A 19,191-nucleotide genomic window follows, 5' to 3' on the forward strand; every position below is an offset into this window, starting at 1 on the left:
AAGGTCATGCACACCTATGAGCCAGGACATCTGTGTCAGGCAAATGAGATGCTCGGGATGTCTGAGTCCACTGCAAACGGCTATTAAAATAGTCACTGTGGTTAATTACTCCTTGCTCCTAGGCTTGCGATGTTCCTGTACCAGTTAAGTGCATCACTTATAATGAAAGCCAAGGGAAGTATAGATTAAAAACATTGTTTTCAAAAACACTTTAATCAGCCCTGGCTGGTGTAGCTGAGTGGATTGAGCACGGGAATCAACTGGTTTGATTCCCAGTCGGGGCACATGCCTGGGTTGCAGGCCAGGTCCTCAGTAGGGGACACATAAGAGGCAACCACACACTGATGTTTCTCTCCCACTCTTTCTCCTTCCCTTCCCCTCTCTCTAAAAATAAATAAATAAAATATTTTTTAAAAAACCATTTAAATCATCTCTCTCTCTATGTATATACAAAAGGAAGGAGAAAAGAAATTCATAGAGATGCTTGTGATTATCTACGGGTGATGGATTATGAATGCTTTTGGTTTTCATTTCACAGATGCTTTATTCTTCAAGTAGTCTGCAGTGAGCACTGCTATATTTAAAAACAAGGAACATACTAATGCCAATCAGCAACTTAATCGCACACAGTAATTACCAGTAGAGGCCACACCCCCTGGCTCTGCCCCTTTAGGCATAGTGACATTCACAAAATGTCCTGTTTCTATTTGCTTGTTGCTTATTCTAAGTTTGATAATGTTAAAGTTACAGGTCACAGACTAGATATAGGATTCAGAATATTTGTAAGTACGTATAAAATGAAAGAGGTACAAGCTCTGTAATGAGTCAGTTGGAATACATTGAAAATACAGTCTATATTTCCTTACCTTAGTAAATGAAATGGCAAGTCATCTGCTGTTGGTCGACATGGGCAGCCTACTCATTGTTGAGACTGTTTTCTTTCCCAGGTTCCTGTTAAAACAGAAATCGCTGGTCATTATCTTTTCATAGCTCCACCTCATCCCCCTAAAAGGATCACAGGTGGCTATCAGGGTACGTACAATGCAATCAGTTAAAGCTAAAATAAAGCAAAGAATGCGTGTGAGGGCAAAACAAAGGTGGGGAGAAGGAGATGAGGCTAGCAGTACGGGCTATGCATAGAATGTAAGCCTCGTGACCCTGCAGTCCTCAATTTCACTGAGATCCCTGGTGGTCACAGCAAATAAAGAAATGGTCAGCTACCTGAATGTCCAATGTCCATAAGTCAGAGCAAACCAGTTGCTCAGAGGAATCACAGGTATGGGGGGATTGGGTCTAGAGCAGAAATTTCTCCTGTGGGTCTTCATAAAGGAGACCCCATGTGATGTGTGGACAATTTTCCAACAATATCCCTGTGGTCAATCAACTGTGATTTTCATGAGGGTTGTTTAGACGACGCACCTCCAAGACCAGTTCAACAAACCTCCCTTGCTGTCATAATGTTTTTATACAGAAAAGATACTGACTCATGCTAACTAATTTTAAAGTACAGAGACATATACAGTAAAAATGATAAAGACCTGCTGTATCTCCCTACCCTGAGATAACTATTGTTAATGGTTGGTTGTATATCCTTTCCAAATCTTCCCTATGCTGGTTCACACACACACACACACACACACAGACTTTTTCTGCTTGCTTTTGCCGGGGTTTCAGATTTCTTTCAAACCTATATATCTGCCTCATTTTTAAATAACTGTAATATATTCCACATGATTAAATGAATATACCATCATTTAATCAACCACTCCCTTCAGGAGGAACATTCAGACTGTTGCTAGGTTTGGCTATGCTAACCTGGGCAGGAATAAACAGCCTATCCAAACATCTTTAAAGTGCTAGTAATTTCACTCCTGTGGGAAAGAATCCTGGAAGTTGGGCCAAACTTGATAAGCGCATGGACTACCTGGAGGGCCCCTGACGCACTTCTTTCTGTGAAAAAGCCCGAAGCAACCTGTCCGGTGCTGCAGGAGGAACACCCGCCCCCTGAGGCACGTCACGTATCAGCACTGGGTGTCTGCACAGGCACGTTTACCAGATCATGGCATCTCAGTCCTTTTAGTTTTCATTCCGTTGCTGCTAAGGGGCTGACCCTTTTCACAGGTTCATGCCCTTTGCCTATTATATACTGTGCTGTTTATTTTTTTCTTTTATAACCTATTTGCAACATGTCCTAGTCTATTAAACACTAACTCTGTGTCATATGAATTGTAAACTACTGTAAATCTTTTGACTTAATTTATGTTGTCCTGTCAGGCAGACATTTTTAGTATTTACAAAGTCAAATCTGCTAATTTTCCCTTTATGGAGTGTGGATTTACTATCTTACTTGGGCAAGTTGCTCCAGACTTGATGGTACACGTGTATTCTTTTTTATTTTCTTCTAATGTCTTTACAGTTCCACTTAAAACATGAGGTCTTGACTCCAAATGGAGCTTAACCTCATCTTCTCCCAGATGGACAACTAATTGTCCCAACATCATTTTCCTTATAATCTATCTTTTCCGTAGAAAGGCATGCCACCTTTAACACATATTATCAGTACTGTATCCTATATACCTGAATCTATTTCTAGACTCTTGACTATGTCCAGGATTTGCTTATTGATTCCTGACCTAATATACATTATTTTAAATGCAGTAACGTGACAGTATACTTTGATCTTCATTGGTGCAGTTTCCCCATATTATTTTTCTTCCAAGTTTAGCAATTTTATCACATTTATATTTTTAGATAGAATTTAAAATCACATTGATGGATCTGAAAATATGTCCCACATCCAAGTTGGGAGCCTGACTGGAGTTATATTTAATTTATGTACTAATTTGGAAGGATTACTCTTCAAGGAATGTTGAGTTTTCTCATTCAAAAATAGCTCCGTATCTCTAGAAATACTGTATCTCTTACTACTATCTTACTTTTTGGGTTTGTCTCATGTTTTATTGAATTCATTCCCAAATATTTTAGTTTGTCACTTTTTAACATAGGGATTTCTATATCTGCTTTTCTAACCAGTTATTAACTCACAGAAAGAAAAACAACTGGGTTTCATCTATTGTCTTTCACCCCAAACCACTTATTGGATTTTAGAAGATTTTAAGCAGAATCTCAGTCATACCACCTGTAATTTAAACAGCTTGTTTCCATGTCTTTTCCTATTGCATTCGCTGACCTTTAAAACAATTTTGAGGAACCGCACTTGAGAAACAGGAGCAAGGCCAGGTATTTATAACACGAGCCTGTAGGAGTCGCCACCCAACATAACGCTTTCGCTTGTTTTGTAGCATAGTAGGTTCTTTCTTATACATCCTAATTCAATAATTTAACTTAATGTTTTATTGGGACTGTCTATTAAATTATATTGAATGCATTTTCGGCACCAGTTGATATAATAACCATACACTGTTCTTTATTCTGTTGTGTTAATATGTAACATTGAGAGATTTTACAATGCAAAATCATCCTTATATTTCTCAAATAAACCCTAACTTGGATTTAACTTGCCAGCACTTTAAAAAGGGTATTTTCCTGATTGAAATTAAATGATTGTGATCCCATCGTTATCAGGCTTAGGTATTAGGAATTAATACTTTCATAAAGTTGGAAGGCTTTCTCTCTGTATATGCACTCAGATGTTTTATGATTATTCTTTCTTGGAATTTATAAACTTTCTTTGGATTGAATTTTAGTAATTTATATATTTTTAAGAAAATTGTCCATTTTCTTTAGATTTTTTGTCACCATAAAGTTGAATATAATATTTCCTTTGAATCCTTTTAATCCTTTTGGGATCTAAGTAATATCTTTTCCCTTATTTCTGTTTTTTTGGTGTGTATACACATAGATATGTATTATATGTAGTGTGTATTATGTCTTATATTTACATAGTCTTAATGTTATGTATAAAACAAATATGTTTTTTCTTCATTAGTCAGGTTTTCTTCATTTGTTTTGTGGCCATTTCCTTTAATATAGCTTTTACTGTCAATAATATCTTCTTTTGACTTATTTTTTTTTAAATGTTTTATTTATTTATCTTTAGAGGAGAAGGGAAGGAGAGAGGAAGAGAAACATCAATGTATGGTTGCTTCTTGTGCGTCCCCTGCTGGGAACTGGCCCCTGCCGGGAACTGGCCTGCAACCCATGCATGTGCCCTGACTGGGAATCGAACCACAATTGTCTGGTTTGCAGGCCTGCGCTCAATCCACTGAGCTACACCAGACAGGGCTTCTTTTGACTTATTTTGTAAATTTCTTAGATGCAATACTTAACCTTAGTTTCTGTGTCATTTCGAGAGTATATTACCCAAAGCATTTAAGCTAGAAAGTATGTCTAACTATACTACTAACCACTTCTCTATAGTTTTGTTTTAAATGCTCTGCCTAATCAATTTCCAGATAATTTGTCATTTTGGATTTGATCTTCAATTTGATCCAGAAGTCTTCCACAGTAGAGTGTCATAGTTTCAAGTATTTACAGTTTAATCATTATTATTTCATTGCCCATTTCTTGTTTTACCATACTGGAATCACAAAATGGGATGAATAAAACAACTTTTTTCTTTCCAAGTTCGTTATGCTTTCCCCCTATGGCCATAAAAACAGACATAAGAGGAAAATGCACATTTTCTGTTTATACGGTACAAAAACACTACATTATTACCACTCTGTATCAGTATATCAGTATATACTGTTTCAGTATATCAGCTTTGTTAAACTTAAAAAGAATACATTAAAATTCCCTAATATGATTATGACTTTATTATATTCTCCCATATTTCTACTTTTAATTTTTTACCTTAAATTTACATGACTATAGGACAGGTGTCTAACAGTTTCCTTATGATCTACACTCTTTATCCTTTTAAGTAGCTTCCTATATTTAGTAATTCCGGCCTTGGGTTCCCTCTTCGTTGACACTAATATCCTCGCTTCTGCTTTCCTTTTACTCCCATGTACTTGGCATATCCTCGTCCATTTCTTTACCTTCAGCTTTTTACGTCGTCATTTTTTTTAGCCGTGTTCCTTGCAAATAGCTTAAAATAAAATAACTGGATTTTATCCAGTTTTATTTCGTTATTACCAAACTAAGAGTTATGGGGTCATCATGGGCAATGCCAATGACCAATGATTGGTTATTACCAATCTAAGAGTCTTCATCATTTTAAAGGGCACTTCAACAAATTCACATTTACTCTAATAAGATTGTTTTTGGTTTGCTTCCATCATATCTATTATTATTAATCACATTTACTGTTACTGCATTTATTTTATTCATTCATTTTTGCTGGGTTAACCAATTGATAATTCCATTTTCTCACTAGTAATTAAACAATTTCATTCTAAAAATATTTGCTCAGTTATCTTTCTATTCTTAAACATTACAAAATCTGTATTTTTCTATTGAATAAAATAACTGACATCCCCACAACTCAAACATTTTTCGCTTGTAGGCACAAAGACTCACCACCTAGATCGCCCTTCCAGGAGGGCAGGACGCTCACCACAGAGGACATGGCCAGCAGACACTTCCAGCTGTCAGCTACTTTAGGGTTTGCCTCTGCTGAGAGCCAGCCCACCACCACCCCCACTCCCCCATTGTCACAGCCTTGCTGGGCCAGCCCAAATGCTGTGACTGAATGATGGGGCGGCTCCCCACCAACCTGGGCCCAGATTTGTGGGTGGGTCCCGCGTGGGAGTTTGCCTTCTCCCTCTACCTGCCCAACCATGCTTCCTCTTTCTTTCTCAGGTTGTATAGCCTCCAAACTCTGTGGCTCACAAACAAAAATGACAGAGATGTATTCTCTCACAGTTATGAGGCAAGAAGTCCAAAATGAAGGTGTCAGCAGGATCATGCTCCCCTGAACCTCTGCTCAGGAGCCTTCCTTGCCTCTGTCTAGCTCCTGGCAGTGGCTCTTGGCCCTCGGTGTTCCTCAGCTTGTGGTGGTGTCACTCCATCTCTGCCTCTGTTGTCACACAGAGTTCTCCTAGTGTGTCTCTGTCCTCACATGGCATTTCCCTCTTCTCATAAGGACACCAGTCATATCAGATCAAGACCACCCTAATGACCTTATCCTAACTCGATTACATCTGCAAAGACTCTATTTCCAAATAAGGTCACATTCATAGGTAGGGGGGAATTAGGACTTCAGCATATCTCTTCTGGGGACACATTCAGCTCCTAATATGTGTGTTGGTCCCTAATTAACAACTTGTACTCAAAACTCCATCCACTGCCTGCTTCCAGAGAGCCCAACTCATGCCATCTCTTCTATCTTCTTGTTCACAAGAAAAAATATTTGAAATATTTTTAGTCTCTCACTGGCTGCTCCTCTCTAAACTTCAAATAGCTCCTCTTAGTTGACATGGTTCTGCTGTTTCAAGAAATCTTAATTAACAATTTATAGTTCGCCATAACATTACCATCATTTATTTAGACTTGACCATAGTTTTACAAGGTTCTTTGCTCATCATTGTTTCTTTGGCTCTTCATCTTCCCCTGTGCCAACACCTTTGCTCTGATTCATTTTTTATTCTCCTATTCTTGATAGTTTCCTCAGAAGTGGCACCGATGGTCCACTCGGAGTTACTCCAACATCTTTCTTTTCTCCTCATGTATGACTAGATCTTTTGGTTGGTGCAGGATTCCTGGCTCACAGTCCTCACCTTTGATCTCTCCATTAACATGGTATTGCCGTAGTCGTCTTGCTGCTTGGCTTACAGATAAGTAGTTTCAAGCTACTCTAACACTCCTGTGTTGGCAACTTACTGGTTTTCTCTGTCTAGAAACCTATGAGAGTTTTCTATTTTAACACAGTTAACCAATTTCATAAGGCTAGAGTGTCTTTTTTTCACTAATGCTGCCCTGTAAAGGCAAACTGACGAGAGGTTATTACAAAGAGATCTGAAGAGTTGACTACTATGTCGGCTATTTAGATGAGGAATGAGCAGCAAGGGTATCCTCCAGGCAGTCTTTCATGAATGTTGTTTCTCACAACCAGCTTTTGATAAGAATTAGCTGGTGGAGCACTGAAAGTTATCACCTCTGGCAAGATCCTGGAATGTAGAAATTCTAGTGGCCAAGTAAGGACATAAGCACAAGACTCAGACAAGACTCCGAGTGCAGACTTATTTCCTTAAATTATTTCTGACATTAAATAGAGCCAACTTATGGTGTCATCTGGTTATACTGTTGAGACATCAGCTTGGCCAACATTAATACATGCCAGGAAATGATATATTTTTAAAAATATTTTATTGCTTTTCTATCTTTTCTGGTATTTAGTGTCTGAATTCTGTGAGCTTCAGAAGGAAATAACTTATAGTATTTCATAATTCTCTACATGTCTATGCTCTCTCTTAATTTAAGGGAAGAAAAGATACTATCATTTATTAAGAAACAACTATATGTGAGAGGAATCAATTACACAATCTCATTTAATTCTGCAAATGATTAACATTCTCCTTTGACATTCTCCAATTTAGCTTGTGCTGTTTTGACACTATAATGGACTGTCCTATAACATCCATGGGTTGTAGTCATTTAAATTTTGTCAAGGCTCTTGTTATGAGGCTAGTTTGCAGAAGTGCAGCCCCTTGGTAGGCAAATGAACACAGGGGGACCTCCCAACCCCTCACCACAGTACCCAGCTGGCTTTGCTTCTCTCCAGACCAATGCTGGGTATCAGAAACACCTGGGGAGCTTTCTGAAAATTCAGATTCTTGGGTCATGCACCAAAAACAACTAGATCTCTACCTCTTCATGGTGGGTCTGGGGAATCAGTATTTTCAATATGCTTCATAGGCGTAGGACCATCGCCAGGGGTGTCTAACCTTTTGGCGTCTCTGGGCCACACTGGAAGAAGGAGAGTTGTTTTGGGCCACATGTTAAATACATTATGACATGTAATCACAGAAAAAAACCCCTCACTAATGCTTTAAGTAAATATACAATCTTGTGTTGGGCTGCATGTTGGACACCCCTGAAAGCTACACTGACTAGTGAAGGCAATAAAGATGTTTTTTTATCACTTCCAAAGAGTTGTCAGGGTCCAGTGGGGAAAAAAGAAACCATTCTGGGTGTGTTTAATGAGAGGGGAATTAATACATGGAATTAGTTACAAAAATGAGGGGTGAGCTGAAAAGCTAAGGAAAAGACGATACAATGCAGAGATTAGCACCACCAGGAAGTTACTACTGCTTGTAGAGTTAGAGGCACACCAAGAGGAGAGGTTAGTAACAAACCTCAAATGCTGGAGGTACCTGATAAAATAACATTGAATGTCAACTCTAATTGAAAAAAAAAAAAAACTGCAGGTATCTGTTGGGTTGAGAACACTTTAGTGAGGACTGACTGGCAGAAGTTCGGGCTACGGAAAGAGGGGTATGTTTGGAGGCAAGACAATCATTGTTGGAGACACCGTCCACAGACAGAGAGGGTGGGGACAACACCTGGGTCTCCCTTACCCCCTCTACATGCCAACACCGGTCTACGGCTTCCATCTGATGTGAGGAGCCTGAGAAATGCATCCTATAGGAGATGACTGGCCTGTGATACAGAACAGAAGAGTGAGGAATGGCTCTGAGGACAAAAAGGCCAACAATGGTCCACAGAATGAGCTATAAAACTGTAATGAAAGTGGAAAAGCAGACACGAGTCTTGAGGAAATGTGAATTGGGAGGTAGGTTAGGAGCTGGTGCAAACATATCTATTTCTGTGACTGGCAATTTTTGAAAAGCTTAAATAGATCACTGCAAAGTAGCTAGGGTCTACTGCAGCCTCTTTATTAAGTGTAGGAGTGAGGCTATGATTTGGGATAATTAGCCTGCAGTCAGGTCAGAGGTGGCAGGGTTGAGAATCAATCCAGAGTTGCCTGACTTGAACCCCCATGCTGCACTCACTCTCCTAGTTACTGACAAAAAAAATAATAAGATTGTCTAATAAATATTGGTAGTGCATTTTGAATTCATAAATGCAATTGAAAGGTTAGCCAACAATATTAATTTGCACAATTCTTTCATAAAATTTGTTCTACATCAGCGAGTCTCAACCTAAAGGACTTTTCTGGATTTACAAGGTGATAGGGGAGGTTTTAAAACTCTGTAGTTACCAAGTTTTAGATATATTGTACTTGGGGATCATATTCAAGTTGCTCAGCAGCAACCCCTCCAACCTCTGATTCCCCAGGCCACACAGGATAACACTTCTTAGAATATCTCCCTACAAAGCAAGTAATTAAAAAATAATGTTGGTCTTAGTCATAGCTGAATGTTAATCATTTATGGTTAAATTATGCTCTTCTGAGTTCATTTTTATTGTTTGCCAGCAAATTAACTCACTCTTTCATACAGCAAACAAATATTTGTTGAGCATCACGTGTCAGGCAATGGTGCTGGGGCCATAAACGCAGAGACAGATCCCGGTCTCCAAAGAACTCACATCAAAGGGATTAAGAACTACAAAGATGCAGTTACAGAATAGTCACAGGATGCAAAGTACAGCACAGGGAACAGACTCAATACTGCTGTTTTTTTTTTTTTAAATGAACTTATTGGGATGACAGTAGTTTATAAAATTATACAGGTTTCCTGCATACAACTCTATAAGACATCATCTGTATACTGCATTGTGCAATCACCATTCTGGTCACTAACACTGTAATAACTATTTATGGTGCCAGGTGGGTACCGGAAATACTGGGGAGATCGCTTTGTGAAGTGTATGATTGTCTAGCCACCCTGCTGTACATCTGAAACTAATAGAAAATAATATTGAATGTAAACTGCAATGAAAAACTTTAAAAAAATGAGACAAAGAAAACTATGTCACACTGACAGGGGTGACTTGGTGCCCAAGTCTGCCTGTGGGCACCATGGAAAGCTTCATTTATGAAGGACCTTGAAAATGGACTTGGAGAAGTTTTCCCACGACACCAGGTTGAGAGGCAGAGGATGAGGGAAATGTCAGGCAGCCTGGCTGCTTGTTTAAAGAAAGCCCCAGGGGCGTGAGGGAGTCTTTCACATGTTTTCATGGGTGTGCTCTGAGTTAGGAATTTTGAATTTAAAGCAATTTACCCAGCAGCCCCCCAAGGTTTAGGTTAAAACTTAAAGGGTCACAGAGTTCTGGGTCATATGTTCCACCTACAGCATAAGTCCCTGTACAGTCCTTTGCCTGAATAAAAACACATTTGTGAAAATTTATGTGGATTCATGAAAACCTAGAAAGCCATTCTTAGGACAATGTCAGCCTTGTGAACAGCTCTGCTGGGGAGGTAAGGATTATTCAGTCCTTCTTCCAGTGAGCGTCACAAAAGATGTGATATTTTTTAAAGTGGTTTTGGCAGTAAACAAAAAACAGCAGGAAAAAGCTACAACTTAAAAATGTAATGGATTATTTTCCAAGGCCGAAATAGAAGCAACAAAAACACAACAAACTGAAAACATCCTTGACGTAGTTTCCAAGGTATAAATGCCTGTATTTTTCAGATTGGAAAAATATTTCCCTTGTGCTCAGAAATCATAGGCTCAGGTTTACTTCCTTAAAATATATGCATAAACTCTCAATGAGATACAGAGAATCTGCATATTAAATATTTGCACAGTGGGGGACCCCAGTAGGCACATATGGTCAGATACATGGTTGGTTACACATTTGTGTGCTTGGAAGCTGTAAGAATACAGCCGAGGTGTTCCTCCAGTCACCATAAAGCTTCCCTATTCTTACTGATGAAATCAATTTACATGAGGTTTCATTTCATGCATCTAATATTTACATAGCCAAGCTACTGCCCAAACCAATTCCAAATGACAGCACCTGCTCCCTGTGAATCCAAATGGAGACCAATCAAAACAAATTGCTGGGCTCTTATATTCTCTCATAAAGCACACTCATCAACTTGCAGAATGGTTCGCACAAAGTGAATAAACAGAATAGCTATAAATGGCAACAACAAAAGGCTCAGCATAAAATGAACCACTTGTAATTCATTTTCCTAACAAACGTGCCTTCACCACAAACATCGGAAGAAAAAAGCAGTGGTGAAAACAGCTGGGGGATGTGTTGCTTTCAGGCAAGTGTAACCCCCAGCCCTTCCTGAAAACACCATTATCGCACACTCTTCTCCTCCCCGCTTCTCACTGTGAACACACAAAGACACAGTATGTGTCTGTGTTTGGTAGTGATGTTGCAAGGTAGGGGAAGAAAGCTACGAGTCAGCAGAGTAAACACGTCCATGGTCGTGAGACCTGGCCTTCCAGGGGGCATGTGGGAAAGGAATCCATGAGACTTAACAACATTGTTACATTTTATCTCTTCCCAGAGACACCGGGGATAATCACTGAAGATCTCATAGCAACGGTGAACTTTTTGCCTCTGTATACTGCTTAAAATTTTTTTCTTCTCCAGATTTTGCCTGATATTTGACATCAAGTAGACTTCACAATTATTTTTACTACATTGTAAAATTGTCTTATTTTTAAAATTTACCAGATTATGTTTTCTCTCCACATTTTATTTCTCAGCTACCTTCCTCTTTCTTTCTGGTAAGAGTATACTCCTAAGGAATGTATTAATTATTAATGTATTAAGGAATGCAATAATTATTCAATTATTACAATAACAGTTGTGTAAACTGTATGCAAATTAAAGCCAATTAATGACTACTAGGAAAATGTTTGGACTCAAAGCGCAAATAACCAAAATCCATTTGGTTTTGCTCCAGCAGCAGTTTGCAGAGCATTTTCTGGGCCTGTTTCCTCTTCTTTTCAGAAAGTCAGAGCGACACAGATCTCCTGTGTGCCCCTAAAACGAAGGACAGCTGGTGGTTTACCCCCAAGAATGTCCTGAGCCGGATGCTTGGGGGCTGTGTGTCTGTGGGGAAGTCTGAACACACACCGAGAGGGATGGGCAAGAATGCAGAAGCCACGTGCTGGCTAGAGGGATGGAGAATGCTAAAAAAAGTCAAAAAAGATTGAGCAGGAGAAAACTTCTGTACAACCTAATTAACATTCTCTACATTTTTGGACGAATAATTGTCAACAAATACTAAAAGCAGTTTCAAACAAATATAAACGTCTAGATAGAGAGAAAACAGTAATGAGATGACCACTTATGACATCACCTGACCCAAAAGGGTGCTCTCCCACTGAAGCACTCACTGCAGGGCTCCTCTGGGTAAGGTGCTTTGGGGGACCAGTGAATCAGATGGGTCCTGCCCTCCAGGAGCTTAAACGAGAGGCCAGAACACAGGCACAGGGCATAATGGGAAAGTCTTGAACAGGATTAGGAGTTAATACCTTTTGCTTGGCTTTGCTTCTAATTAGTACTCACATATCACAGTCAGAGGGCTCTCATGGAATGTTCCCAAAGAATGCAATAAAAACATTAAAAGTTAAAAATAAAAACAAGGCCACGAGATCACAAATCATTAATCACTGATACGAAATTTCGTTGCTCAAGTGTTTGATATGTGCTTGGTTCTGTAGTGGTTTGAGAGCTGCTTCCAACAAACCAACAATTTAATGGGAGAATCGAGACTGCAAGGAACTGTTCAGAGGAAGGGGAGGGGACAGAGGTCTAGAGTAAGTGGCCCAAAGGGAAGAGTGAGATGCCCAGGAAGGAGGGATGGGCAGGAAGGTAGAAGGAAGCGACTGGTGTGTCTGGGAACGATACGCCTGGTGAGGGAGGTGGATTACCCGGACTCAATAACTGCAAATCAAGTTGGAGACAATGACTACTTACTAGTCCTGGGCTAGATGACCTTGGGAGCCAACTGTGGATATCACAGATTTGGGAACATCTGCTGAAGGATTTTGAGTAGTAGGCCAAGTAAGAGGTTTAAAGATAGCATTGCTTAACAGGAGACGAGATGAAATAGGAAGAGACCAGATTAAAGAATGAATCTAGCAGCTGCTGCATGCGTCAGGGGGCTGAGGAGCTGAAGTCCACGATCAAGCTGGACATGGAGAAGGAGGAGCCCTGCGTGGTGGCCACAGCAAAAACCTCCTCAAAACCTGGGCACTGGCCGGATCTGAGGGAGTATGGGGTTACCTCCAAGATGACTAAGTTTTCAAGGTTCACCAACTACAGAAGATCATGGGGGCTCCGACAGCAGCTGTCTCCCTGCCCAGGCGGTGCCCTCGCCACAGCCCCGTCAGCCTCAGAATGAACTGAGGGACAGGGACCCAGATCACACCACCCCATGGGCCACAGGGAGGACTCTTCTGCAACACAGGGACTGGGTGAGTCAAGTGGTGTTGGCCCTTAGACTTGTATGTAGAGTCACAGAATACATCGAAGGACTATGAAATTTGATTGGATGGGAGAGATGCTCAAAGCCCCCCGTTTCTAGATAGACAAAATGAGATGGTACAACTGTTGATGTCCTTGCAGCCCTATGAATCTTGCCATACTCCCTAGCTAGCAGCTGGATTTGGGAGGGGCCCTGTAGCTGAATAACACATCCGCCATTCACTTGGGCTCTTGGCAGGGGTTCTAACCCGTACTGCCAAACTGTGCTAATGAAGACAGGCTGCCATAGACTTAACTGAGGTCACCTCCTCCTCCACCTGCCACCCTCTCCTCTGAGACACGCCCTAATGGGAGAGGTGGTGACAATGTCATGGTCACTGAACAGATCCCAGAGTAGACCTCCTTGCTTTACCAGCTGGATGACCTCAAGTCACTTACCCTGTGTGCCTTTGTTCCTCATCTGAGAATTGGTGGAAATAATAGTACCTCTCTCACAGGGCAGTTGTGAGGAGTGAGAGCATGCGAGACAGACCACATCTTTCTCTTCTCGGCTTCTGAACTTCCTGTGGCTACAAGGAGACTGGGGGCATCAAGGCCTTGCACAGCCTGTGCCCACTGCCCCCCTGCAGATGCTTGTCCTCTCTCGCTGAGGTGGCAGGTGACAGGAGCAACAGAGAGCAACAGTCAGAGCTGAGGTGGCAGGTGACAGGTGGCAGGTGACTGCCTGCACATTGCACCCTGTGCCTCACAGCCTCCCTCTCAAGCCTCAGGAGGGCACGCTCTTCCATAGCATGGTGGGTTCTCCATGGCCCTGCGCCTGTGCCCACAGTGTTTCTTCAACCTGAAACAGCCTCTCCACAACCCTGTGTATCCGTCAAGTGTCTCAGCTCTCTGAGGACATCCTTGATTCCTTCCATCCTGGAAGAACACAGTGACTTCTTGGCTGTGTTCTCATAACCCTCCATCAATCACTTATATCCCGGTGTTTCCATGACTCCGGACTGCATTTGCCTGCAGTTCCGTTAATGATAATTATAATGGCTGATGTACACAGAGCGCATTTTTGTGCCAGGCACTGTTATAAGGACTACTTGAATTAACTCATTTAATTCTCCCAATAATTCCAAGTAACAGGTTCCTGTTATTCTTCTCATTTTGCAGACAAGAAAGCGGAGGCTCAGAGAGGTTAAACGACTCGCCCAAGTTCACGCAGAACTGACATTGAACAGTTCGTAGGTGGCAGAACCAGGGTGGAGGTACAAGCTGCCCACACCCAGAGTGGGGCTCTTACAGCCTGTCAGCACTGCCCCTTTTAGGGCTTTATTTCCTTAGGTCCCCTACCTGACAATTACCACATCTTGCCTGCTGCTTCACAGAGGGGTGAACGATGCCTTCATTTGCCACCTTTCCACCAGGGAACTCGTGAGCACCAATTCCCACCATCGCACCCTTCTCTACGGTGTGCTCTGTGTCCCCTGCAGCACACGCCTGTCTGCAGCCCTCTCCCCATCACGTATTATTTTACCTGGATTGTCACCTTCTTTCTCTCATCTGGCTCTTTACCTTGAGAATATGAACATGTCAGCTCCTTTCTGACACCTCTCCTTCGCCCTGATGTTCCCCTCTAGCTGCAACCTGTCTCACTCCCCACACATTCAAGGTCAAATCCTCCAAAGACTAGTGCCCACCCCTGCCTTCGCTTCCTCCTCTCCCATTCTCTTTTGGTTGCCCAACAATCTGACCTCACCCATAACCAGCCCACGTTCATAATTGGACTCCGTGTTGCTGAAGCAACACGGTATCATTCATGATTTTCCCGGACTTCTCTGAAGCACTGAGCTGAAAGTATCGTGCACACAGTAGGCACTGACATCTTTGCTGAACTGACATTGACCAGCCCTCCTTTCGGGAGAGTCCCTCTTCCCTTGGCTACCCTGCATGGTCAGCACTGCCACTGCCCACCCCCACTCCCTTTCCTCATGTTCTTCCCTAGCAGAAGCCTGATTTTTCTTGGAGAGGCAATGTGCTCAGTTAAATAAGCAAAAAGAAACTGGTATTCCCAATTGTTCTGGAATGAGATATTAGTAGACGCTTGTGTCCAGAAAAACTAGTTAGAGGGAAAACTCGGGTAGTCTGGGCATTTCTGCCACTTGTCATTTGCCCTTTGCTCTTTTTCCCATGGGCGGCACACTTGAAAACAAGCATGGCAAGGATTCCACACACGCCTGGTTTTCCTTTCTTGAAGCCCCTGGCTTTCCCCTGCCACTTTGAACACCTCTCAGTCTCCTCAGCAGGTTCCCCTTTCCTTGGATGCCTCTTCAATATTCATGTTCCTCGTGGTCTTCTGCATCCTTCTCACTCCTTCTAAATAATCTCTTCCGTTACCAGCAGGTTCATGCAACCGACTTGTAATAACTCCCAAATAACTCTTGAGTCTAGGCCTCTTTCTTGAGCTCTAGATCTCCATTTTCAATCGCTTCTAGGGTTCCTACAGTGTCTTACAAGCACTATGAATCCCTTATGCTCCAACTTCAGGTTATCGTTTCCACCCCTCTCTGAGAATGCTACCATCATCCACCTGGAACCAAGGTGGAACTCAAGGGGCCATCGGACTTCTTATCCCCCACCTCCATGCCATCCTACAGCCCATCCCAGTTCTTTCCCATCTATCCCCTTAATGTACTTTGATTCTGACTCTTTCTCGACCTTTTGCCTGTTACTACCTTAACTGAGATTTCGTTTCTTGCCACAGATTTCTGCTTCAACCTCCTAAAGTGCCTGCCTCACTGGGGCATAATCTTAGTAAAAAGACCTTCCTATAACGCAAATCGGCCTCTGCCATTCTCCTTTAAAATCCTGCAGTGGCTTCCCACTGCTTCAGGGAGGAAACTCAAAGTCTGCAGCACAGCATTTGACCTCTCGTGACCTGGCCTCCTGAACTCATTCACCTTGCTGCCTGCCCCCCACAGGGCTGCAGCCACGTGGAACGACTTAGAGTTCCCAGAAGCTACGCGACTCCAGCCTCGCTTCCTGCCTTTGCCTTCACTCCAGAGCCTGGCATGCCACTGCCCTCTCTCCCTGCCTAGGGGCTCCTTGTCCAAAAGGATGCAGCTCAGGCATCACTTCCTTCTGTGAATGCGCTCCGACTCCTCCAATGCCAAGGTCCAACGCCTCTCCTCTGGGCTCCCAGGGTGCCCTGCCCCTATTGTGACCCCCACTGACTGCATTGTAATCTCGGGTTTCAATTTCCTTTCTTTCCAGTATAGCTCCAGTCACTTTCAGGGCAAGTAACCTTCTGTATTTACCTGTAACTTACAGAACCTAGCACAGCGCCCGGCACATGGGCAGACTGAAAAGCTAAGAGTTAAATCAATGCACATATGAGAATGTCTGCCACCCTAGGATAAGCTGTCTTGAGGATGGGGGAGGATTATGTTCATCCTTACAAGTTAAGTCAGTGCTTAGTAAATGTTNCACTGCCCTCTCTCCCTGCCTAGGGGCTCCTTGTCCAAAAGGATGCAGCTCAGGCATCACTTTCTTCTGTGAATGCGCTCTGACTCCTCCAATGCCAAGGTCCAACGCCTCTCCTCTGGGCTCCCAGGGTGCCCTGCCCCTATTGTGACCCCCACTGACTGCATTGTAATCGCGGGTTTCAATTTCCTTTCTTTCCAGTATAGCTCCAGTCACTTTCAGGGCAGGTAACCTTCTGTATTTACCTGTAACTTACAGAACCTAGCACAGCGCCCGGCACATGGGCAGACTGAAAAGCTAAGAGTTAAATCAATGCGCATATGAGAATGTCTGCCACCCTAGGATAAGCTGTCTTGAGGATGGGGGAGGATTATGTTCATCCTTACAAGTTAAGTCAGTGCTTAGTAAATGTTTTCTTCTTCCTTCCTTTTAGCATTGGATAGTAAATGAATGTTCAATTTCGAGAGTGAGAAACAAGATGAAGAACTAGGATTGTGATCAATGTAGCATCCCGAACACTTCCACGGGAGATTTTGTCTTCATTCCTTCCTTCCTTCCCTCCCTCCTCCTTCTTTTCCGTTACTTTCCTGTTTTTGGTTCACTTCACACAAGCTTCTCTCAGTTTCTTCAAATGGGTTCTCTTTTTAAGTATTTTAAAAGATGATTATAAACGCAAGTCATATCTGTTACAGAAATACTGGATCAAGACAGAAAATCACAAAAGAAAAGAAAAGCAGCCAGCTGTCTCCACCACCCAGAGACGCTCATGGTTTCCCCCAGGAGTATCTTCTCATGTTTCCTGCGATGCTCTCACACAGCCTTCACTCTCCATGGGCTCACTGCTTCTAGAATGGCACAAGAGGCCTAACGAGGCCACAACACGCCGGGGCAAACCTCCACCCTTCACCCCGTTAGAATGTGTCACAGCATTAGCTGTAAAACAAAGCAAGACCCCATATAGCAACTGCTCTAAAGAGTGAAGGGTTCGACCCGAGTTTGGGCCTCTCTGAGAGGGGCTGCTCCTGGTCTTCAAACCCTACGTGGATACATACACCTACGGCACTGTGGTCTGCAAAGTGACCTTCCCTTTAAGTGAAAATATCATTCTGCATTTTCACTTAGGTGTTGGGTGAGACTCAGTCCACTCTGACAAAGCGTTCTTGTCAAGTGCTGTATTAAGTCTACAGGAGTCACTCCTAATCTTGTTATTAAACTATTTCAGTTCCTATGATTTGAAAATAGGGGAAAAAATTTCAAATCTTCAGCTTCAGGATATATTTCACATCTCACACAACTGGCAGGCTGCCTCGAAGCTCACTGCTGTGCTGACGTCTCAGTACCAAACATACCCTCTTTTCTCAGTGTCAAGGACTAGGCTAAACCTATGGCTAGTAATTCAGTCCAACAGAAAGAAACCCAGAAAGAATGGAGCATTATTGTGATAATTAACAGCCCCTGGAAAAAGCACATGCCCTTTCCCTCCTGTTAATACTGCTAAGTCTCCCTGGAATTCCAGGCTCACTCCCACCCAGGCTTGCCCTTGGCCCTTGGAGAGCCCTCCAGGGAGTTATCTTCAGAATGCACGGGACTGGGTGGAAGCTCAAACATAGCACCCGGCACCCCTCTCCACTCCACACAATTTCAATTCACTTTATCAGAAGGCCAGCAGAGGAGTATGGGGAAAGTGACAGCTTAAAATACCTATAGACGATCTATGTGGGGAAAGCAGGTGCTAATCCAGATGGGCCTGGGAGAGCGGGAAATGGCATGGATAGCTGTGACTGGGATCAACAGTTCGGTGTCTGAGTTTTGGGGGAGGGGGAAGGAGGAGATGCAGGTATGGAGGCCGCAGTTCAAAATATTCTGACATTCGAAGAGCTTATTGTTTAAGCATCTCAAGAACTTAATAGTAATGGAGAATTTAGAGCCAGGAACCCAACTATCCGACCCTCCCATAACCTTGGAAGCTTAGAACACTTTTGTTTGAATGACAACCCTCCCCCACTAAAAACACCTCTTCTGACTTAGCAAAAGCCCACCTCTCTCTGGAGAATGAGAAGAAAAGATCTCCGCAGGGCAGGTTCAACCCTGCAAAAATGGGGCCCTTTTCCATCAGCACGTGCAGGGCTTGGCCGCTGAGTGCAGGCTGGAAAGCAGGCCTCGGGTGCCCTTCAGCCAGGCACCTTTGTGGAACCACACACAGCACTGCTGTAGCCTCTAGGCAGGGCCCAACCACAGACCATCAGCAGGATGGGTCCATCAATAAGCAGGGAGCAGTGGAGGCCAAACTGCCCCTGACTCATCCCAAGGCCAGAGAATCCACGGAGGACTGGATTATTCCTTCACTGAACAAACCTCTGTGCACGTGTCGGTCCTGTGCTCGGTGCTGGGGGAAAGGCATGCTCGGCCCAAACCTCCTGCACTGGCACTAGGAAAGGCCCACCCCCAACAACT

At 42.8% G+C, this 19,191-nt stretch overlaps 1 protein-coding gene across 1 annotated transcript in view; it reads right to left on the reverse strand.

Annotated features, from left to right (window-relative positions):
- Positions 1-19,191, reverse strand: part of PIP5K1B (phosphatidylinositol-4-phosphate 5-kinase type 1 beta) — a 319,864-nt gene that overhangs the window by 195,184 nt on the left and 105,489 nt on the right. Inside the window, exon 2 of the mRNA XM_037061705.1 lies at positions 867-951. The gene's annotated coding sequence lies outside the window, so the exon portion shown is untranslated. The remainder of the gene's footprint in view (positions 1-866; positions 952-19,191) is intronic.

Source organism: Sturnira hondurensis, unplaced genomic scaffold (genome assembly GCF_014824575.4).
Source record: "Sturnira hondurensis isolate 20B ecotype Veracruz unplaced genomic scaffold, ASM1482457v3 Scaffold0013515, whole genome shotgun sequence".
NCBI classification, from domain to species: Eukaryota; Metazoa; Chordata; class Mammalia; order Chiroptera; family Phyllostomidae; genus Sturnira; species Sturnira hondurensis.